A 24,291-nucleotide genomic window follows, 5' to 3' on the forward strand; every position below is an offset into this window, starting at 1 on the left:
CTCTGTTTAACATCTCATCTGAAAGACGGCACTCCCGATAATGCAGCACTCAAGTGTCAGCTTGGATTATTTGCCCAAGTTTCTGGAGTGGGACTTGAACTCACAATGTTCTAACGTGAGTGCTACCACTGAGCCACACCTGACATCTATATGTATATATTTAAATGAAAGTAAGTGCTGCTGGTGATCCGAATTTTCAGGAGTTACAGTCAGAATGCACTAGGAGTAAAAGTAAGAATGGGAAATATTAATCTTGTTGCCAAGATCAGGTGCAATTGGTGGAAATAAGGAGCTTTGAGCCTGAAGATAGCTGAAATTTTGAGTACCGATTAAATGCAGCTGGGAATGAGTTTTTTTAGCAACTTGTTTTGAGCCTAGACAACATTAGACTTGTTCTTGACTGCTTGTGGGGCTATGAGAACACCACAGTTGTTTTCCCCTTCCCTCTCCTGAGGGCTTCTCAGGGGCAGGTATGAGATTCCCAGTGGGCATACTTTTGTATGACATTATCATGAAGGGGGAACAGGAGGAGAGGCTGGAGGAATGAAGTGGGAGATGGCATTTGAAGACGATGTGCCCTTCAAGATATTACCTCCCACTCCCCAAACAATATACAGGCAAGAAGGGCCTGCTGTCCCCCTTCCCCGAGCATGTGACTGCAATCTTCAGTCTAACTTAGATTGTTAAAGGCTGCACTCTGATTTCCAATACTTGAAACACAGTATTCCTGTTTTACATAAGAGAACCACCAATGGATCTTTAAATGAGTTGACCCTGCCAGTTATGGCAAGTTCAAGGCTGCCGAGCATTGGCAGCCGCTAATCCTGGCTCGTTGGTGCAATTAACTGTGTGGAATTTCATGGCCTTAATGTTTTGAGAGTGTGAGAAGGAGCATCCGCTTTCTCAAAACATTAAAAAAGATTCTGCTTAGATTCATAAAGTGCACTGGACATCCAAAACGTCAAGCTCACAAGGTGTGAGACGGTCTCTCCCAAGGGGAGCTCACTCTGCTGTACCCCAGAACCATATTGTCACTTTTGTTGTTGCTGAGATGCTGAATCAGTCTTCAGCAATGTGTATCATCAGCCTGGGAATGTGTCTTCTTGTTTTCACTTCCCTTGTAGGGAGTTGCCTAGCTTTCATTCAATACAGCAGAGCTGTGATCAGGATCAAACCAAACTCTCCTACCACAAGGAATAAGAATTTTAAGTAACATTTTAATCATATCCAACGGGGTAGAGCGAAATGGCCATGTTAACTTTCAGAAAACTCTGTGACCACTAATCCTTGGCAATTTCAGCATGAATAATAACAGCAGTGTACGAGTACTTTGAAGAGTGTGCAAGTAGAAATTTACAGTCATCTGGTGCTGTGCTATGTGCTGAAGGAAATACATTTTTCATGCCATGGTGATCCAGATAACTATTAGCCACACTAGAAGTCCACCTGCTGTCTGAATCTGCACAAATGAAGCAGATACTATATCAGTACTCAGCACAAACAAACAGAGTTATTCCTATGTTCCTACATTAAAGAATATCTTATAATGGGAGCCATCTTTGATGATACGCAAGACTCAAAAACTATCAAACCAGACACCATTTAAAGTCACTCCCAAAGAAAGCTGTTCTAGGGAAGATTTTCTATTCCTCTCTTGAGACTTAATAAATCATCATAATGAATGCAAGGAGAGAGGGCAAAGGACTTGTTTTGTATAATATTTCATTCTGCATCAAATTTGACTTTTGCTTTAAGAGAAAAATAAAATCATCCTTCTTACTATGTCATTTAGATCTGTTCAGAACCCTAATGTGACTCCTCCATCCTCCCTTCATCTGTCTGGAGATGCAGAGTGTGATCAAATTAACAGGAGCTTTTCTAGGCAAAGCTCCAGTTCAATGTATAATAACCAGTACGTTTATATATGTAGAACATGCATTACCTGTTCATCAACCTTACTTCCTGTGTCCAAATTTTGAGTCACACTTTTCATATGAGTCTTTAATGTCAAAATTGCCTAAGTAAACATTTACAATGGAAAAACCCATAGGAACATGCCAACAATTAGAATGGGCAAAACTTTGCATCAACATCGCAACACTTTGCTGTCAATGTTGGTTGATAAATCAAATCACTCAAAATACTTTTTGAAAAATGTTTTATCTGCAGTGTAGTCACTGTTGTAATGTAGAAATTGCGCAGTCAATTTGCGCACAGCAAGGGCCCACAAACAGCAATGTATTTACAGTCGAAAAAGAGGTTAGCATGCCGGAAATCCCAAGAAAACTTATATTGAATCGGGGACAGGGACTTGATAAAATTAACATAGGTAAAGCAACAGTAATGAAGAAAATAATAGCACTGAAGAGTGACAAATCCTCAGGACCAGATGGTTTCCATCCCAGGGTTTTAAAGGAAGTAGGTGAGCAGATTGCAGATGCCCTAACTATAGCCTTTCAAAGTTCTCTAGATTCAGGAACTGTCCCTCTAGATTGGAAAATTGCACATGTCACTCTGCTTTTTAAGAAAGGAGAGAGAGGGAAACAGCGGAATTATAGACCAGTTAGCCTAACATCTGTTGTGGGGAAAATGCTGGAGTCTATAATTAAGGATAGGGTGACTGAACACCTCGAGAATTTTCAGTTAATCAGAGAGAGCCAGCATGGATTTGTGAAAGGTAGGTCGTGCCTGACAAACCTGATTGAATTTTTTGAAGAGGTGACTAAAGTAGTGGTCAGGGGAATGTCAATGGATGTTATTTATATGGACTTCCAGAAGGCATTTGATAAGGTCCCACATAACAGACTGTTAGCTAAGATAGAAGCCCATGGAATCGAGGGAAAAGTACGGACTTGGTTAGGAAGTTGGCTGAGCGAAAGGCGACAGAGAGTAGGGATAATGGGAAGGTACTCACATTGGCAGGATGTGACTGGTGGAGTCCCGCAGGGATCTGTCTTGGGGCCTCAATTATTCACAATATTTATTAATGACTTAGATGAAGGCATAGAAAGTCTCATATCTAAGTTTGCCGATGACACAAAGATTGGTGGCATTGTAAGCAGTGTAGATGAAAACATAAAATTACAAAGTGATATTGATAGATTAGGTGAATGGGCAAAACTGTGGCAAATGGAATTCAATGTAGACAAATGTGAGGTCATCCACTTTGGATGAAAAAAGGATAGAACAGGGTACTTTCTAAATGGTAAAAAGTTAAAAACAGTGGATGTCCAAAGGGACTTAGGGGTTCAGGTACATAGATCATTGAAGTGTCATGAACAGGTGTAGAAAATAATCAAGAAGGCAAATGGAATGTTGGCTTTATATCTAGAGGACTGGAGTACAAGGGGGCAGAAGTTATGCTGCAGTTATACAAAACCCTGGTTAGACCGTACCTGGAGTACTGTCAGCAGTTCTGGGCACCGCACCTTCGGAAGGACATATTGGCCTTGGAGGGAGTGCAGCGTAGGTTTACTAGAATGATACCCGGACTTCAAGGGTTAAGTTATGAGGAGAGATTACACAAATTGGGGTTGTATTCTCTGTAGTTTCGAAGGTTAAGGGATGATCTGATCGAAGTTTATAAGATATTAAGGGGAACGGATAGGGTGGATAGAGAGAAACTATTTCCGCTGGTTGGGGATTTTAGGAATAGGGGGCACAGTCGAAAAATTAGAGCCAGACCTTTCAGGAGCAAGATTAGAAAACATTTCTACACACAAAGGGTTGTAGAAGTTTGGAACTCTCTTCCGCAAACGGCAATTGATACTAGCTCAATTGCTAAATTTAAATCTGAGCTAGATCGCTTTTTGGCAAACAAAGGTATTAAGGGATATGGGCCAAAGGCAGGTATATGGAGTTAGATCACAGATCATCCATGATCTTATCAAATGGCGGAGCAGGCACGAGGGGCTGAATGGCCTACTCCTGTTCCTATGTTCCTATAAATTTGTTTTATTGCTGATATTATTATTTTTGCTTGGAATTATATAGAAAAATTCGTAAACTGAACTGTTTATTGTGAAGTGTACTTCTATGATACTGGAACTCAGTTTGATAGTAGATACAAGTAACTGACTTGCTATCCAATGAACTGTCAGAATTTAAAAAAAATTCTCATTCACAAATCGTTCACTTTTAGTTCTTCACTCCATAATGTTTTTTTTGTTTTCTTTCCTTCCTATACTTCCCGCCACTAGGGATTGGATGGCTGTGAAGCAGTAATGACAAAGGCAGGCACCAGAGGATTCATTGTCAGGTCCAGTCAATTAATTTTATATTTTTAAATTGATAAACACAAGAGGAAGGTTAGGTGGTGTTTGAACACAAAATATTGAACATCGGAGCTCCTTTGTTAAAAACCCAGTGTGATTTCCATAACTTCCACATTAAAAATATTAATTGCCCAAAACAATAATGCATTAATCAAAGAAATTAACTGCAATTAATTGACATCCCTGTATATTTCACAAAAATATGATTAAATTTACCCATTCAATTTTTTTGTGTGTCTTTTAATACAATAATTCAAGTTTTCACTTCAAGGTCTCAGCCTGTATCAAAAGCATGGGCTATTTCTCCTCACAACAATTGAAGAGAGCTTTCAATCACTTGTGTGTATTCTGTGCAAGTGCAGTTTTCGGCATTTCCATGTACATATTATGAAGGAGTTAAAGGGTAGAAGGGTCCCCTCTACTATCTCCCCTCATTCTGTGATGATTTGAGAGCTTCTTTGGTTTACACAAAAGATGTTGGAAGAAACTGGAGATTTATTTCCCAAGGCTTTATTTCAGGCAAGTGAAGAGACAAGTGTCCTCTATTATGAATTGCTTAGATAGACAGCACCTGGGACCAGCATTGCCTACGGTCTAGGTTCCTTTGTTGGTGATTCGAAAATAAAACAATGAAATTGTTTACTAAGAATGGATTTCCTTTTTAGTCACTCATCTCTTTAGTTTGGTTCATATTCAATTAAAACATTTCTTCTGAACTATTTTTTAGCCTTAAGAAATGTCTTTATATAAAAACTTGGAAACTGCATAAATAATTAACTCTTGAGCATTTCAAGAGATAATTATTGTTTACTTATGGAAGTTTATGCTTATTAAAGACTGTTTAAGTTGGCAAACTAGCTAATAGTACACACAAAGGTAACTTATCTGCGTCGGCATTCCTCGAATACTCTGGGAGTACATATTAGGAAACTGTATATTCCCAACCTGTGAATTTCTCTCTATTAAGAAGAAGAAAAAATTACCCTTAAATGCTTTAAAACAGAAATGTAAAGACAGGAGCTAGAGGAAGAGGCTGATGGAGTGGGTGGTTGAAGCCTAATTGTTCAAAAGTGGCCAGGGGCTGTTAGGGTCCCATTCTCCTGTCTCCCAGTACTACAAGATCCCAGCAACCCTCAATAAGCTCTATCCCTCCATCCAAATGCTTTAAAATTCCATCTCCAGTCCTGCTGGATCCTAGAATCCCCCTCCCCACTCATATATACCAGGACCCCTTTGCATTGCTCACAAATCCCTACACCACATTTCCTAGTGCTCCCAGATGTATGGAACACCTTTCCCAGTTAATCCAGATCCCAGGTCTCAATGTTCCAAGAACCTCCCTCTTCAACATTTCCGAGGCTCCAAGATCATGGGGAACTCCCACAAAATGCTATGAGACCCCAGACCCCCATCTCAGTACTGCCAAACTGTGCACTCCCAGACCCCAGGGCTACATGATAAGTTAATATCCCTGGTAATACTACTTCTCTTATCACTGCTGGTCTTATAAAATCTGTGACTTGCTGTAAGCCATGCAACTAGGGATGTAACTAGTACTATAATAAAATAAACATTGTAAGTTGTAGAGTTAAATAGTTATGGAGTAAACATTACATATACCAACTAGCAAATCTGGTTACACAAACTGCAAATGACTTTTCTTCAAATAGTTCAACATTATATCGGCATACTACATGTAACAAAGAATAACTTCATACAAATAAGGTGTATTTATGTATAAACTGTCACCTGTCGATTGCTCTGGTCATTTTGTGACTCTCCAGCCTAGTTTAATCACATCTTTAATCCTTCATCAGTTTAGATTTTTAGCTTCACGATGTGCCTTTGTTCTCAAATGGAACTCACATCGCCATCACTTCTAAAATTGTCTCCAATAAGCCTCATTTCCTTTTTAAGGCCAAGCATTTATTTCCCTTTCAACAACTCTCCCTAAAACTTAAATCCATCCGGGTATGGAATACTGCTTCCATAACTGTGAAGGTTCCTTTAACAAGTTTCTCTCATTTCTGAATGGAATTCAAGGAAAAGCTGCCTAAGCTATCCTCATCTCACCTCTGACCTCCAACTACTTGCTCCATCATAACATCTCTTGTTTCTCTCTTTTATCGATACTACTATGGTCAGTGTTCCTCTGAATTTTGATCGCTCATCTCTCCAAAGCTATAAATACACCATTTTCTATGCACACCCTTCCTCTTTCATGCTCATTGTGTTGAAATCAGGGATCATCGCATCGTTTCCTATACTAATTCTTTGCCGTACCTCAAAACATTGGAATTGCTTATCTCCCTTCTACAATTTATAGACCTTTAAAACCCAAGTTTTTGGTTACCTAGCTACTAATTCTCAATTTTTTTCATCTTCTCTCCTTAGTGTCCTACATTGTGGGTCCTTCCCTTGGGTTTCTCAATTTAAAATATAGATTTTTTTAATAACCAATTTGACTTCAGACAGAAAAAAACTACAGTGGAAAATTCCACAGAATAACAAGGTTTACTGTTTTTCTGTCCATATATATGATACAATTTTCCTATTGAGAATAGGAATGGTTGTGTGTGTGAACATATTCTTTTGCAGTGAATAGTCTATGAATTGTAGTGAATAATGCTCAGTGGAGTAAAGAAGCTTATGCTTGCCTAGCAGGATGGCTATTCTGCTGAACCTTCCCCTAGCCCCACCAAAAAAAACCTCAGTCCCATATAATGGTTCAAAAATTGTAATAGCACCAGACCCCTAACTTTGAACCTTGACCTTGAGTTGTGCTTTTCTAATGAGCATGCTTCACCAGTCCTGAGCAAATAGCTTGCAGAAGGCAAGGAAAACTAACTGATGATAGGGTCATTACGGTGACACTAGAAAAAAAGGCCATCGGTTTTCACAACAGCTTGACCAAGGAGTCGCACTGACCAAGTCTGTGGACTGTCCTGCCCTCCCTACCAAAGACAGTGTGGGTCCTGTGGACTAAAATGGGATGGAGAACCTTAAACGTTATTAGGGAAGCATTTCAAGATCAATATTACAAGTTCACATTCATTAATTTTTCAGAGAATTCGAGCAGATATTTTTAGTGGCACCTTGCTCAATTGATACTGCAGCAATTCCACAAACTACAGTGGTTAGTCAGAAGTTGATAATAGTGATTCTAATAGAAGTTACATGTCAAAGTCCCATTAGATATATTAGGCCCGAAAATCCGCAGGGGTTCTGCTGTTCTCTAGCCATAACTCCAGCAGGATACCAGCAGAACCCCACAGAAAATAGTGGAGACCCAGTTGCACCAATCTCTGCCATTTCTGGGAGTTTCTGACATGCCTTGTAAGGGTGAGACCTTTACCTGTTCTCAAGTAGAGCAAAATCCAAAGAGTCCCTATGCCAGGAGTTCTCACTGGACTGGTTCAGTCAGGACCCGGCACATCTTTGGAGGCCAGTATGCCAAGTGAATTGATGCATACTGGCCTCCAGATGGGCAAAAGTGGGCCAACAGGTGAGGTCCAAGCCAGGGAAGTGGTCTGGACTCCTAAAAGGTTGACCCTGCAAATTTCAGCAGGGGGTCGGCTGGATGGCATTGCCAGGCGTGTTCCTGGGATAACCATCGGGATTGATTTTGGGGCCATTATTTATTCAACAAATATACTTGGTTTGAGTATGTTTTTAGGTAATTATCATTTGAAATGGGGCCCTAATGTGGCTTCTGTTTAAACTAACTGATTTTTGTAAAACAAGTTCTAAAGTGTTTTCAAACATTTCTCAGATGGGAAATGGGCTTATCTTTGTGATGTGAGGACTATGTACCATGAAAGGAGAAAAGGCTTCTGTTACGTTCTAGTGAGGGGCACTGGGATTTGTAAGAAGGAGAAAATGGACTTTGTACCTTTCTAGACTAGTGTGATTCATGGGGACAATCAGCATGTGAGAGTTCATGTTAATTAGCTTTGTGGTCAGGTATAGGATTAAAATAATGTCAGCAAGAATCACAGGCAAAACATCTTATCTAATAGCTTTAAGCAGGCAATATCAGCAACAATCCTGTTGTCCTCTTGAGGAAATGGATGTAATAAATATCTGTACGGGGGAAGAAAACTGAGATACTGTGAAAACAAAATCCTAACACATTCACAAACTTGATACATTGAAAGGCATCAATTATCATGCCATGGTTGGCACATTACTTCGTCAACTGAAAAGCAAAATTGATCAATTTAGATGAGGGTTCTGAAAACCATTCTCCCTGATTGCTCTGAGCAGAAGCCATTAACTTACAAGATGCATCAATCTCCGTAAATGTTTTTTTAAAATCAAGACACAAGTGCCTCCATATAAATTATATCATTTGCTGGAGTATGTGGGCCACTGGCTTATTGTGTTGAAGATATGATTGACAGGTAATTGGTGCGAGGATAAAGAGATAGCAAAGTTTTTTTTTGCCCTGATGTTTGAAGAGTTGCCTGGAACTTTTGTTCTCCTCACATGTTAACTGCCTTCTACATGATTGAAAATTTAAACAAAGGTTTGTAATATTTCATTAGGGATGGCTGGCAAATTGAATTTGCTACTCAACATAGAGCGGAATTTGACTATTGCGAATCGATTTGTGAGCACAGAAATTTGGACCAATTCAGACCAGTTCAACAACATTGTCCCTTTGATGAAAAGGTGGCACACATTTATGGGGGAATAAAATATCCCTCTGCACACTCATCATCTTCAATGCTCTTGTCGATGTTTTCTGCTATAATGACCAATTTAATTTTATGTTAATTTTTGTGCTCATCGAAGTGAGGATGTTGCTGGTATGAAATGCAATATTTTCCATTTCAGCCACCCAGGCCCAGATTTTTGAGTGTGGGTTATATTGTGGCATAAATCAGGCAATACACTGCTAGCAGATCCTGACTGCTTGTATCTTGCCCCCAGGTATACTTGCAAAGTTGGATGAATTAGCATTCTGTGCATGAGCTCCTAGTGTGAATGATACCTCTCAGTGGGAGCCCACCCATTATGATGTGCAATGGCTCACAGCAGTTTAAAGGGTAATTCTGAATCTGGTGAATAATTCTAGCAGCTGACAAAATTGGCTCACCAGCTATATTTTCAACCTCTTCAGTTTCCTATATGTTGTCTCACTGATTATGTTCATTCCCATCTCCTCTGTGTGGCTCATGTTGCTGGCTTATTATGTTGCAAAGTTGTGTAACATGTATAAAACTATGATGATGGGGTGAGACTTTGGCTGGGCATTATATAGGATGCCCTTCAATTTGTCCAGGCACCTGAATCTTTGCTTCACCATGCCTATGGTGTGCTCAGTGATGGCTCTCATAGATACATGCTCGGCAGGTATACATGACTGCCATACAGATGTCATAAGCCTGGGCTGCTGAGTAACCTTGGTGTTCCAGAGCCAATCTTGCACTTTATGGGTCAAATAATGACGCACAGTGGATCGCCTTAAAATAAAGGGGTCATGAATGCAATTGGGGATGATCCTGTGTGGATGGTCACAGATGAATTGCACATTGAAGAAATAGGATGCCTTGTGATTCATGAGCCCAATGAGCTATTTATGTCCCACCCGCAAATGTGAAGCGTATTGGAATGTCTTGGATGTTAAAGGCAACATGTAAATGCAAGTAGTTGTATTTCTAAGAGGCACTGGACTCCTGCTGGACCCCCAACCCGCCCATTTCTGGTTTTCACTGGGGCGGGACGAGGGGCAGGCGACCAACCGGGTACAGTAGCATAGTGGTTATGTTACTGGACTAGTAATCCAGAGGCCTGGACTAATAATCCAGAGTCATGAGTTCAAATCCCCTCCACGGCAGCTGGGGAATTTAAATTCAATTAATTAAATAAAATCTGGAATTAAAAAAACTAGCATCAGTAATGGTAAGCATGGAACTACCGGATTGTCGTAAAAACCCATCTGGTTCACGAATGTCCTTTAGGGAAAGAAATCTGCCGTCCTTACCCGGTCTGGCCTATGTGTGACTCTATACCCAGAGCAATGTGGTTGATTCTTAATTGCCCTCTGAAATGGCCGAGCAAGCCACTCAGTTGTACAATCTCACTACAAAAAGTCATAATAAGAATAAAACCGGACGGACCACCCGGCATCAAACCACTAAGCACCGGACAAAGGCAAACCAAGCCCAGTCGACCCTGCAATGTTCTCCTCACTAACATCTGGGGACTTGTGCAAAAATTGGGAGAGCTATCCCACAGACTAGTCAAGCAACAGCGTGACATAGAAATATTCACAGAATCATACCTTTCAGCCAACGTCCCAGACTCTTCCATCACCATCCCTGGGCATGTCCTGTCCCACCAGGCAGGGCAGACCCACCAGAGATATAGAGTCAGGAGGGAGTGGCCCTGGGAGTCCTTAACACTGACTCCAAACCCCATGAAATCTCATGGCATCAGGTCAAACAGGGGCATAGAAACCTCCTGCTGATTACCACCGACTGCCCTCCCTCAGCTGATGAATCAGTCCTCCTCCATGTTGAGCACCACTTGGAGGAAGCACTGAGGGTAGCAAGGGCACAGAATGTACTCTGGGTGGGGGACTTCAATGTCCAACATCAAGAGTGGCTTGGCAGCACCATTACTGACCGAGCTGACCGAGTCCTGAAGGACATAGCTGCCAGACTGGGCCTGCGGCAGGTGGTGAACGAACCAACATGAGGGAAAAACCGATTTGACCTCATCCTCACCAATCTACCTGTCACAGATGCATCTGTCCATGACAGTATGGGTAGTAGTGACCACCACACAGTCCTTGTGGAGATGAAGTCCCGTCTTCACAGTGAGGACACCATCCAACATGTTGTGTAGCACTACCACTGTGCTAAATGGGATAGATTCAGAACAGATCTACCAGCTCAAAACTGGGCATCCATGAGGCGCTGTGGGCCATTAGCAGTAGCAGAATTGTATTCCAGCACAATCTGTAAACCTCATGGCCCGGCATATCCCTCACTCTACCATTACCAACAAGCCAGGGGATCAACTCTGGTTCAATTAGGAGTGTAGAAGAGCATGCCAGGAGCAGCACCAGGCATACCTAAAAATGAGGTGCCAACCTGGTGAAGCTATAAGTCAGGACTACATGCATGCTAAACAGCGGAAGCAACATGCTATAGACAGAGCTAAGTGATTCCACAATCAACAGACCAGATCAAAGCTCTGCAGTCCTGCCACATCCAGTTCTGAATGGTGCTGGACAATTAAACAACTGACGGGAGGAGGAGGCTCTGTAAACATCCCCATCCTCAATGATGGCAGAGCCCAGCACGTGAGTGCAAAAGACAAGGCTGAAGCGTTTGCAACCATCTTCAGCCAGAAGTGCAGAGTGGATGATCCATCTCGGCCTCCTCCCGATATCCCCACCACGCAGAAGCCAGTCTTCTGCCAATTCGATTCACTCCACGTGATATCAAGAAACGGCTGAGTGCACTGGATACAACAAAGGCTATGGGCCCCGACAGTATCCCAGCTGTAGTGCTAAAGACTTGTGCTTCAGAACTAGCCGAGCCTCTAGCCAAGCTGTTCCAGCACAGCTACAACACTGGCATCCACCTGACAATGTGGAAAATTGCCCAGGTATGTCCTGTCTACAAAAAGCAGGACAAATCCAATCCGGCCAATTACTGCCCATCAGTCCACTCTCAATCATCAGCAAAGTGATGGATGGTGTCGTCGACAGTGCTGTCAAGCAGCACTTTTACTCACCAACAACCCGCTCACCGATGCTCAGTTTGGGTTCCACCAGGACCACTCGGCTCGAGACCTCGTTACAGCCTTGGTCCAAATATGGACAAAAGAGCTGAATTCCAGAGGTGAGGTGAGAGTGACTGCCCTTGACATCAAGGCAGCATTTGACCGAGTTTAGCACCAAGGAGCCCTAGTAAAATTGAAGTCAATGGGAATCAGGGGGAAAACTCTCCAATGGCTGGAGTCATACCTAGCACAAAGGAAGATGGTAGTGGGTGTTGGAGGCCTATCATCTCAGCCCCAGGGCATTGCTGCAGGAGTTCCTCAGTGCAGTGTCCTAGGCCCAACCATCTTCAGCTGCTTCATCAATGACCTTCCCTCCAGTATACGGTGAAAAATGGGGATGTTCGCTGATGATTACAGAGTGTTCAGTTCCATTCGCAGCCCCTCAGATAACGAAGCAGTCTGTGCCCGCATGCAGCAAGACCTGGACAACATCCAGGCTTGGCCTGATAAGTGGCAAGTAACATTCGCGCCAGACAAGTGCCAGGCAATGACTATCTCCAACAAGAGAGAATCTAACCACCTCCCCTTGACATTCAACGGCATTACCATCGCCGAATCCCCCACCATCAACATCCTGGGGGTCACCATTGACCAGAAACTTAACTGGACCAGCCACATAAATACTGTGGCTACAAGAGCAGGTCAGAGGCGGGGTATTCTGTGGCGAGTCACTCACCTCCTGACTCCCCGAAGCTGTTCCACCATCTACAAGTCAGGAGTGTGATGGAATACTCTCCACTTGCCTGGATGAGTGTAGCTCCAACAACGTAGAAACATAGAAAATAGGAGCAAGCGTAGGCCATTCGGCCCTTCGGGCCTGCTCCGCCATTCAAAATGATCATCACTGATCGTCTAACTCAGTACCCTGTTCCCGCTTTTTCCCCATATCCCTTGATCCCTTTAGCATTAAGAAATATATCGATCTCCTTCTTGAATACATCTAATGACTTGGCCTCCACTTCCTTCTTTGGTAGAATTCCACAGGTTCACCACCCTCTGAGTGAAGAAATTTCTCCTCATCTCGGTTCTATATGGCATACCCTGTATCCTGAGACTGTGACCTCTGGTTCTGGACTCCCCAGCCATCGGGAGCATCCTCCCTGCATCTAGTCTGTCTAGTCCTGTTAGAATTTAATATGTTTCGATGAGATCACCTCTCATTCTTCTAAACTCTAGTGAATATAGGCCTAGTTGACCCAATCTCTCCTCATACGGCAGTCCTGCCATCCCAGGAATCAGTCTGGTAAACCTTCGTTGCACTCCCTCCATGGCAAGGACATCCTTCCTCAGATAAGGAGATCAAAACTGCACACAACACTCCAGATGTGGTCTCACCAAGGCCCTGTATAACTGCAGTAAGACTGCACCTGAATGCTCGCTTTCAGCGACTGGTGTACAAGGACACCCAGGTCTCGTTGCACCTCCCCTTTTCGCAATCTATCACCATTCAGATAATAATCTGCCTTTCTGTTTTTACAACCAAAGTGGATAACTTCACATTTATCCACGTTATACTGCATCTGCCCACTCACCCAACTTGTCTAAATCACATTGGAGCCTCTTTGCATCCTCCTCACAGCTCACATTCCACCCCAGCTTTGTGTCGTCTGCAAACTTGGAAATGTTACATTTCGTTCCCTCATCCAAATCATTGCTATATATTGTGAATAGCTGGGGCCCAAGCACTGATCCCTGCGGTACCCCACTAGTCATTGCCTGCCACCCGGAAAAAGACCCGTTTATTCCTACTCTCTGTTTCCTGCCTGTCAACCAATTCTCAATCCATGCCAGTATAATCCCCCCAATCCCATGTGCTTTAATTTTGCACACTAACCTCTTGTGTGGGGCCTTATCAAAAGCCTTCTGAAAATCCAAATACACCACATCCACTGGTTCTCCCCTATCTATTCTACTAGTTACATCCTCAAAAAACTCCAGTAGATTTGTTAAGCATGATTTCCCTTTCATAAACCCATGCTGACTTTGTCCAATCCCGTTAATGCCCTCCAAGTGTTCTGTTATCACATCTTTTATAATAAACTCTAGCATTTTCCCCACTACTGATGTTAGGCTAACTGGTCTATAATTCCCTGTTTTTTCTCTCCCTCCTTTTTTAAATAGTGGGGTTATATTTGCCACCCTCCAATCTGTAAGAACTGTTCCAGAGTCTATAGAATTTTGGAAGATGATCACCAATGCATCCATTATTTCTCGGGCCACTTCCTTTAGTGCTCCGGATGTAGATTATCAGGCCCTGGGGATTTGTCAGCCTTTCGCCCCTTTAATTTCCCTAGCACTATTTTTTTGCTAATACTGGTCTCCTTCAGTTCCTCCCTCTCACGAGACTCTTGGTTCCCTAACATTTCTGGCAGGTTATTTGTGTCCTCCTTTGTGAAGACAGAACCCAAAGTATGTGTTAATTGTTCTCCCATTTCTTTGTTCCCCATTATAATTTCCCTCATTTCTGACTGTAAGGGACCTACATTTGTCTTCACTAATCTTTTTCTCTTGAAATATTTATAGAAGCTTTTACAGTCAGTTTTTAACTTCCCTGCTAGTTTACTCTCATACTCTATTTTTCCCCTCTTAATCAATCTCTTTGTCCTCCTTTGCTGAATTCTGAACTGCTCCCAATCCTCAGGCTTGCCGCTTTTTCTGGCAATTTTATATGTCTTCTCTTTGGATCTAATACTATCCCCAATTTCTTTTGTAAGCCACGGTTGATCCACCGTTCCTGTTTTATTTTTGCACCAGACAGGAATGAATAATTGTTGTAATTCCTGCACACATTCTTTAAATATTAGCCATTGCCTATCCACTATCATCCCTTTTAGTAAAGTTCCCCCATCTATCATAGCCAACTCGCACCTCACATTTTCGTAATTTCCTTTATTTAGATTCGGGACCCTAGTTTTGGATTCAACTACTTCACTCTCCATCTTAATGAGGAATTCTATCATGTTATGGTGGCTCTTCCCTAAGGGACCCCGCACAACAAGATTGTTAATTAATCATTTCTCATTGCACAATACCCAATCTAGGGTCGCCTGTTCTCTGGTTGGTTCCTCAACGTATTGGTCTAGAAAACCATCACGTACACACTCCAGGAATTCCTCCCCCACAGTATTATTGCTAATTTGGTTTGACCAATCTATATGTAGATTAAAGTCACCCATGATTATAGTTGTACCCTTCTTGCATGCATCTCTAATTTCATGTTTAATGCCCTCCCCTACATCTCCACTACTGTTTGGGGGCCTATAGACAACCCCTACCAACGCTTTCTGCCGCTTGGTGTTTCTTAGCTCCAACCATACAGATTCCACATCGTGATTTTCCGAGCCAATATCCTTCCTCACTATTGCATTTGTTTCCTCCTTTACTAACAACGCTACCCCACCTCCTTTCCTTTTTACCTGTCTTTCCTAAATATTGAATACCCCTCGATGTTCAGTTCCCATCCTTGGTCACCCTGCAGCCATGTCTCTGTAATCGCAACTATGTCATAACCTTTAATATCTATCTGCGCTGTTAATTCATCTACCTTATTGCGAATGCTCCACGCATTAAGACACAATGCCTTTAGACTTGTCTTTTTAAGATTGCTAGTCATCTAGTTTTATTTTGCCCTACTTGTTTTACGCCTTTGTTTTCTCTGCCTTCCACTATTGCTTCTTCCCTTTCTGTCCTTTGTTTCCATCTATCCTTGTTTCCCCCTCCTCTGTCTCCCTGCTCAGGTTCCCATCCCTCTGCCACTCTAGTTTAAACCTTCCTCAACAGCACCAGCAAACAATCCCACGAGGACATCGGTCCCGGTCCTGCTCGGGTTTAACCCGTCCCGCTTGTACAGGTCCCACCTTCCCCAGAACTGGTCCCAATGTCCCAGAAATCTAAATCCCTTCCTCCTACACTATCCCTGCAGCCACGCATTCATCCTGTCTATTCTCCTGTTCCTATACTCACTAGGCCGTGGCACTGGTAGTAATCCGGAGATCACTACCTTTGAGGTCCTGCTTTTTAATTTATCTCCTAACTCCTTAAATTCACCTTGCAGGACCTCATCCCTTTTTTTAACCTATGTCGTTGGTACCGATATGGACCACGACTACTGGCTGTTCACCCTCCCCCTCCAGAATTCCCTGTAGCCGCTCTGTGACATCCTTGACCCTAGCACCATGGAGGCAACATACAATCTTAGAGTCACGTTTGCGGCCGCAGAAACGCTTATCTGTTCCCCTTACAATCGAATCCCCTATCAATATAGCCCTGCCACTCTTCTTCCTCCCCTCCTGTGCAGCAGAGCCACGAACTTGGCTCTTGCTGCTTTCCCCTGATAAGCCATCTCCCCCAACAGTATCCAAAGTGGTATATCTGTTTGAGAGGGAGATGGCCCCAGGGGATTCCTGCTCTACCTGCCTAGTCCTTTTACTTTGCCTGGCGGTCACCCATTTCCTTTCTGCCTGCGTAATCTTTACCTGCGGTGTGACCACCTCACTGAATGTGCTATCCACGATAGTCTCAGCATCGCGGATGCTCCACACTGAATCCACCCGCAGCTCCAGCTTCGAAATGCGGTTAGTCAGTAGCTGCAGCTGGACACACTTCCTGCACACATAGTCGTCAGGGACACCTGTAGTGTTCATGACTTCCCACATGGTGCAGGAGGAGCATATAATGGGTGCGAGCTCTGCTGCCATGACTTGCCTTAGAGTTACACTGCGTTCACCTCTCGGATTCTCTTCCCGTACTCGAGACTCTCCTTTTACACTGCGCTCACCTCTCGGACTCTCCTTTTACACTCAAGAAGCTCAACGCCATCAAGGACAAAGAAGCCCGCTTGACTGGCACCCCATCCACCACCTTAAACATTCACTCCCTTCACCACCGGTACACTGTGGCTGCAGTGTGTACCATCCACAGGATGCACTGCAGCAACTCGCCAAGGCTTCTTCGACAGCACCTCCCAAACCTGCGACCTCTACCACCTAGAAGGACAAGGGCAGCAGGCACATGGAAACAACACCACCTGCACGTTCCCCTCCAAGTCACACACCACCCTGACTTGGAAATATATCGCCGTTCCTTCAATGTCGCAGGGTCAAAATCCTGGAACTCCCTTCCTAACAGCACTGTGGGAGAACCTTCACCACATGGACTGCAGCGGTTCAAGAAGGCGGCTCACCACCACCTTCTCAAGGGCAATTAGGGGTGGGCAATATATGCTGGCCTTGCCAGCAACGCCCACATACCATGAACGAATAAAAAAAAACCCGCTCCTAGAAGTCGGGTTGATGACTAAAACCTTTCAAGGAGGCAGAGGGCCTCCATTTTTTCAGAATTTGCAACTTCAACCCCTAGGAGCGGGATTCTCAGGCCTTCTCCTTCACGCCACGTGAAAGGAGGCAAGAAGGCCCGAAACTGCAGGTAAGTGCCTTTCTGGCACAACTTGTGGGCCTATAGGAGCAGGAGACCTTCTCCGGGCTCAACAAGCCTACCTGCAACGACCCCCCCCCCCCCCCCCGATCTCTGACCCCTCCCCCAACAATTGTGGAACCCCGTGATGACCCCCGACCCCCCCAACAATCGCAGACCTCCGTGACTGACCTCCGATCCCTCCCTCAGTGACTGACTCCCCCCCATGACCCCATGCCAACCGGTGCCCTGTGCCCACCTATATCCATCAGTGCCCCATGCCCACCTGTGCACAACCATGCCCCTGTGCCCACCTATGCCCCCCCATGCCACTACCCATCCATACAATCAAAGACTTACCTAAAGACTTACCTGAAGATGTCCTATCCCTGGCTGCTCTCCCGTCCGACTAAGGCCAGCCTGTCTAACAGGCCGGTCAGTCGGACGGCAAACCAACAAAAAAAAAGACGTCCTTACGTCAAAATCGTAAAGTACTTCTGGGTTTCCCGTCCGAAATTTGACCACCCACCCCCCTTCCCGGCTCGGGGTCATAATCATATCTCTTGAATATTCATTAACCTTTCAGTAATTATAACCAATGTATAATGAATACAGATTAAAAACATGTTCAAATCAAATATTTTGTTGCCTGTTTGGGCAAAATTCTCAGCATTATTTAATTTTTCCATTTGTCTGCACAGCACTAAAACAAATTTGAATTTTTTGTGACATCTGGAATATAAAATCCAGAAAGCAATGCCAAATGTGACTTCAAAGCCTGAAGAGCTTTGGATTCCAAAAAGTAATTTTCCATCAGCTGCATTACCAGTGATGTAAAATCAAGATGTAATCATTTTGTCTGCTCCCTGCATAGTATTGAAAACAGGCTTTAAATGATAGGCATAGGACTTTCTTCATGAGAGCAAATGCCAATAAATGTTCCCTTTATCCAACCACGATTAGGTACGCATTGTAGAATATATAGTAGGAAGACCAGATTTTTCTCTTCAGGTACCAAGCATATCAGCTTGGTGGAACGCAAGTGCTTAACATAAATTTAGGCACGAACTGTTCACAATTTTATGAGCAGTTTTTGCCCGGATTTGCAATAAGTATGACAGGCGTATGAAAGGGGCGTATGGCAGATGTCAGGTTGATAAAGTTCTCAAGTGAGAACCAGGCAGAATATAGAAAGCTCAGAGGGGAAGTGAAAAAGGAAATAAGAGGGGCAAAGAGAGAGTTTGAGAATAGACTGGCGGCCAACATAAAAGGGAATCCAAAAGTCTTCTATAGGCATGTTAACAGTAAACGGGTAGTAAGAGGAGGGGTGGGGCCGATTAGGGACCATAAAGGAGATCTACTCATGCAGGCAGAGGGGATGGCCGAGGTACTAAATGAATACTTTGCATCTGTCTTTCCCAAGGAAGAAGATGCTGCCAGAGCCTCAGTAAAGGAAGATATAGTTGAGATATTGGATGGGCTAAAAATTGATAAAGATGAGATACTAGAAAGGCTAGCTGTACTTAAAGTAGATAAGTCACCCGGTCTAGATGGGATGCATCCTAGGTTGCTGAGGGAAGGGTGGAAATTGCGGAGGTACTGGCTCTAATCTTCCAAACATCCGTAGATATGGGGGTGGTGCCAGAGGACTGGAGAATTGCAAATGTTACACCCTTGATCAAAAAAGGGTGTAAGGATAAACCCAGCAACTATAGGCCAGTCAGTTTAACCTCAGTGGTGGGGAAACTTTTAGAAACGATAATCCGGGACAGAATTAACAGTCACTTGGACTAGTGTGGATTGATTAGGGAAAGCCAGTATGGATTTGTTAAAGGCAAATTGTGTTTAACTAAACTGATAGAGTTTTTTGATGAGGTAACAGGGAGTGTAGATGAGGGCAATGCAGTTGATGTGGTGTACATGGACTTTCAAAAGGCGTTTGATAAAGTGCCGCATGGTAGGCTTATCATCAAGATTGCGGCCCATGGAATAAAAGGGGCAGTAGCCATATGGATACAGAATTGGCTAAGTGACAGGAAACTGAGAGTAGTGGTGAACGGTTGTTTTTCGGACTGGAGGGAGGTGTACAGTGGTGTTTCCCAGGGGTCGGCGCTGGGACCATTGCTTTTCTTGATATATATTAATGACTTGGACTTGGGTGTACAAAGCACAATTTCAAAATTTGCACGTGACACAAAACTTGGAAGGGTAATAAACAGTGAGGAGGGTAGTGATAGACTTCAAGAGGATATAGACAGGCTGGTAGCTTGGGCAGACACGTGGCAGACGAAATTTAACACAGAAAAATGCGAAGTGATACATTTCGGTAGGAAGAACTAGGAGAGGCAATATAAACTAGAGGACACAACTCTAAAAGGGGTACAGGAACAGAGAGATTTGGGGGTATTTGTGCACAAATCATTGAAGGTGACAGGGCAGGATGAGAAAGCAGTTTAAAAAGCATTAAGGGTCCTGGGCTTTATAAATAGAGGCATAGAGTACAAAAGTATGGAAGTCACGATGAACCTTTATAAAACACTAGTTCAGCCACAACTGGAGTATTGTGTCCAGTTCTGGGCATCGTACTTTAGGAAAGATGTGAAGGCCTTTGAGTGGGTCCAGAAGACATTTACTAGAATGTTTCCAGGGATGAGGGACTTCAGTTACGTGGATAGACTGGACAAGCTGGGATTGTTCTTCTTGGAACAGAGACAGTTGCGAGGAGATTTGATAGAGGTATTCAAAATCATGAAGGGTCTAGACAGAGTAGATGGAGAGAAACTGTTCCCATTGATGGAAAGGTCAAGACCAGAGGACATGGATTTAAGGTGACTGGCAAAAGAACCAAAGGTGACATGAGGAAAAACTTTTTTACACAGCGAGTGGTTAGGATCTGGAATGCACTGCCTGAGGGGGTGGTGGAGACAGATTCAATCATGGCCTTCAAAAGGGAACTGGATAAGTACTTGAAAGGAAAAAAATTGCAGGGCTATGGGGATATGGTGGAGAGTGGGACTAGCTGGATTGGTCTTGCATAGAGCCGACGTGGACTCGATGGGCCGAATGGCCTCCTTCCGTGCTGTAACCTTTCTATGATTGTATGATTCTAAGTGCTTCCACCCACCAACCAATTTCTTACATCTAGGCACTGAAGATGGGAACAACACCACCTGCACATTCCCCTCCAAGTCACACACCATCCCGACTTGGAAATATATCGCCGTTCCTTCATTGTCGCTGGGTCAAAATCCTGGAACTCCCTTCCTAACAGCACTGTGGGAGAACCTTCACCACACGGACTGCAGCGGTTCAAGAAGGCGGCTCACCACCACCTTCTCGAGGGCAATTAGGGATGGGCAATAAATGCTGGCCTCGCCAGCGACGCCCACATCCCGTGAACGAATAAAAAAAAATAAAATGAAAACCTGGCCTCTCTGTGTACCTATCAAACATTACTTTGCGTTTCTCCTGCTGTTTGAAGACAGAGAATCTGCTACTACAACAAAAATATTAGGGGTCATTTTACAAATTGTAATGGATGGTGAATCCTGCAATGCCCAGTGAGCTCTTCACCCGAATTCCTGATGTGTGCACCTGGTGGGGGAGCTCTGTGGCAGAAAGGTAAATTCTTCAAAATTGGCATATATTTGGAAAGACTCTAGGGCTGCACATTTACTGGTGGAATCTCAGCATTTGGGCATCAGCCCTTAAGTCCTTGGAAGAGACCCATGCAGGCTCATTCTCCAATGAGCATCTTAGCATCCAACCATATTTTGAATAATGCGAATGTACTTTTTTACCTTTACCGCCCTCTCTGGCAGATTATTACAAACATTTAACTCTTTCAGGTAGAGTTACAGCAGAACGAGTGTTAACAGGGAGGAATTTGTGGTGTGTGCTCTTGTGCGTTGCTTGCCATATTTTCTGCTACCCTCATGCTTCAGATGTATTTACAGGTCGTAATGCATCAAGTGGCTCTTTCTGAAGTGAAGTAAGTATTCCTGGAAATCTTCATCTAGAGAAGGCACTAGTAGGATGTCACCCATCAGAGCAAGTTCTGCAGCTAAACTTAATGACTTTTGATGCCATTTGCTCACACCATCTTAGGCAGTCTCAAAAGGCTGAAGACCAATAGATTCTCAGGGACAGTAGATATCCAAAGATACTAAATGAGATTCAGGACAAAATCTATGAAGTACCAAGAGTCACCATCAGGAGTCAATAAATACGTTCCCATTGGATTGGAAACAAACCAATACAGTAGCTGTTTTCAAAAAAAGGCAAAAGAACAAACTTAGGTAACTACAGGCCAATTAACCTTACACCAATAACTGGCAAAATATTGGAATCAATCATTAAGAATGAACTTGAGGTGTACCTATATGAAAGAAAGAGATCAACACAGTGTCAGAAGGGAGAGATTATGCCACATCAACCTTGATTTTTTTGAATAAATTACATTGTATTGGGCATTGGAAAGCCTTGTATATCTATACTCCCAGAAAACCTTTGATAAAGTTTCGCATGAAAAGCAGTTGCACTTTGGAGCATTTTTAATAACTTTCTTCCTGCTACTTATGTACCTTTTGTACATGCCTTACAAAATATTTTTGGAGGATGTCGATTTGTCCTTGAGTAATTTCTCCCTTCCCCAGTCTATGCTACTCAGCTGACTCTTCGCACCCTAAGATTTGCCTATTCGAAGTTGTACAATAAAGTTTCACTATATGCCACTAGGGGTTCCAAGTTATTGTGCTATGGTCATTATTGCCTGCTGGTTTGGCTACTTCTACTCATTGAATAGTGTCTGGATCACTCACGAGTTAAGTCTAGGACAGAACCCGTTCTTGTGGGATTCCTGAGGCACGGAGTTAGGAAGCAGTCATGCACTAAACTGACAAGCTCAGAGACCTCCCACTTACTATCCCCAATTGTGTTATGCTCATATAGTTGTGTTTTATGAAATATTACTTTTATGAAAATATTACTGTTCTCCCACTTTGCCATGCTATCTAGGAAATCGCCAAGCAAGACACAAAGACAAGGATGGTCAGAAGATAAATCATTGGCACTATTTTTATGCACCCTCAGTGACTGGCTCAAAACAGCATGGCTGAGGCACAGGGGCACGTCATCGCCCTACATCTCTCAGCTGAAGAACGGTAGGGACTAAAAGGTGGCTTGAAAGTTTCAGGAGACCTAAAAGATCAAAAACTCGCCATAGGGGTCTCCAACGTACAAACTGATCTCTTAACCATTCCAGGGCAGAGCTGCATTAGCAGAAACCTTTTAAAAGATGATTGTGGCAAGCAACGTGTTCTCTTAATCCAATTTTTTACCATTAATCAAATACCACACAGGGAATTCATTGGTGCTTCAGAAATTAGCCACATTTCCTTTGAATGAACATTCACGTGAAACATTTTCTTCTGTCCAAAATTTCTTCTTAAATCCAATTTTTGGAACAATCCATTGTCTTGAGCATTTAACTACTGTTTCAGTAAAAATATATGAAAAGAAAGGTGATAAAAAAGCATCAGGCCCATCAATGCTCATCCTTTCCATTAAATAGTGCACCTCATGGACCACCACCAAATGCTGGTAATGCGTTCTCCTAGGGGAGGCAAATATGAGGGAAAAAAACACCTTTTGCCAATCTCAGGAAACCTGAGAAATTCCTCCCTGATTCCCTGTGGCAATCAAACCAGTTCAAGGCCACCATGGTTATCAAGGCATAGCACATAGAAATACATAGAAGTTACAACATGGAAACAGGCCATTCGGCCCAATCAGTCTGTGTACGCATTTACCTCCCACACGTACAAATAGTCCTAATCACATTTACTTACCCTGTTCCTGTATCCCTTCATCCTGAAATATACATAAAATAATCCCCCCCACCCCTGCTCCAACATGTCCCAAATTGCTTAGAAACACAGACTATGCTAGACCAGAAATAACCATTTCCATCCATCGAGCTGATCCCAAAGATCCGTCTTCATACCCCACTTTATCTCTGACGCCTCTCAATAGCTTGCCAAAAATGTATTCATCACCCTCTTAAAATTTATAATATTCTCTCCTTCTACTATTTCACATGTTTAGCGCACCTGTGTGAAGTTATATATTAATTGTGTATTCACCTTTTCTCATTTATGTATGAATTCATATCTCTTTTCCTGGAGCTTGTGTTAATAGTGACCATCATTCTGGGATCCAGTTTACCGATTACTCTTGAAGATTTTAAATACCTCAGTAATGTTACCTATAAGCTGCCTCTTGTTTCCCCAATGTCAACATCCCTGGTAGACTTAGTTTTTCCCAAGCTCAGCTGTCCAATCCCATTTATTCAGCTTAGGGCCCTTCTTGGTACTCTCTTCAATGCCAGGATGTCCCACTCTATGGTCCAGTGCCCAGAACTCTATATAATATTCCAGGTGGGACAGACTATGGTTTTTAGAAGCTAACTATCACCACCTGGAATTGTGCTTTATCCTCTGAACCATACATTTTAAATTGTTCTGTATGGAATAATTTCTGTTTGTCTCAAACTCCTGTCCAGTTGTTCAAAATTAGTCATTGCTGTCTCTTTCCACCACCAAATGTGATTCAGGATCATTAACAATGCAGAGCACAGCTCTTTTGTCACTTCTAACAAGATAAAAACTCCCTTGCTGTCAACAAACAGGTCCCTAGTTGTGGTGATGGGATGGCACTGGCAAGTAAAGCAATGGGGAACCCTCAACCCAGTTATTCACCTTTCCCACTGACAGGGGAGTACATGGGTTGAAAATCCCTTAAGAGG

At 43.2% G+C, this 24,291-nt stretch overlaps 1 protein-coding gene across 1 annotated transcript in view; it reads right to left on the reverse strand.

Annotated features, from left to right (window-relative positions):
- Positions 1-24,291, reverse strand: part of galnt17 (polypeptide N-acetylgalactosaminyltransferase 17) — a 305,543-nt gene that overhangs the window by 206,904 nt on the left and 74,348 nt on the right. The window lies entirely within an intron of this gene.

Source organism: Heptranchias perlo, chromosome 28, assembly GCF_035084215.1.
Source record: "Heptranchias perlo isolate sHepPer1 chromosome 28, sHepPer1.hap1, whole genome shotgun sequence".
Lineage (NCBI taxonomy): Eukaryota > Metazoa > Chordata > Chondrichthyes > Hexanchiformes > Hexanchidae > Heptranchias > Heptranchias perlo.